The sequence below is a fragment of the Salmo salar genome, chromosome 18 (genome assembly GCF_965601325.2).
Source record: "Salmo salar chromosome 18, fSalSal1, whole genome shotgun sequence".
NCBI classification, from domain to species: domain Eukaryota; kingdom Metazoa; phylum Chordata; class Actinopteri; order Salmoniformes; family Salmonidae; genus Salmo; species Salmo salar.
Window position 1 is genome coordinate 6,828,080 of NC_138308.1, and position 975 is coordinate 6,829,054.

The window sequence follows — 975 nt, forward strand, 5'->3', positions numbered from 1 at the left end:
TGTTAATGAATATATTAATAAATATTCTAAATGTAAACTGAAGTAGTTTGTCCTAGTTTGTATTGCAAATTAAGCCTTAAGTACAGATGCTGAATATTATTTAAAAAAATACATTTTATCTTCACTCGAAGAATATAACTAGAAACGGTGATTTTTCATGACAAATTGTGTTTCTTCCTTTAGCTGTCCAAATGTTTTTTTTTTTGTAGTTAAAGAGGTTTATACATTTAAATTGCTATCATTGAACATTTGAAGCTAGTAGTAGTAATTGTATTACAAATAGCAGTATAGTAATCTTTAGTGGGATAGTGACAATAGAAGTCGTGAAAAGTAATAGTAGTAATAGTAGCAGCAGTGAGCGACTATGGTAGTAGTGAGCCTGGCATGCCAAATAGTGGGAGATTCTCAAATTGGGGAAAGTCAGTCCTCTCCTCGACTTCTCCGTCCTCCTCTCGTTCGTAACCTGGAAACCGTTGAGGGGCCGAGGAGAGTGTCAATTCATTAGTATCCTTTCAATGGCTAGCTCGTAAGCGTTTTAAAATTCGCCACACCTCCTTTAAATCAGCTATTGTTTTCTCGAAGGCGGAAAGCATGACCACATTTAAAAACAACTCTACTTATCTTTTTTTATCTATAAAATGTCTTGCACAACTAGCTTTATTCCTTTTTATCACTTTGCACGTTTATTCTGAGATTCCACCCATTCAAACATAATTGGCCTGATGATGCGCAAGTGGATAAGGAGTCTCATTTCATACAAGCGCATTTGTTTCCACGTTCCCTCTCCTCACCGCCTCTCCTTGATTAGTTTTGACCTTTTTCAAAAGGAGGCAAGGAGAGAGGACGGAAGAGAGGAGGCAGGCGGCGAGTAAAACCAATTGAGATTCTCCCAGCGTAGGTAGCATAAGCGTAACCACATGTAACATACAGTATGGATTTGCATTAGAATACGCAAAAGTCCTAATACAAAGTTAC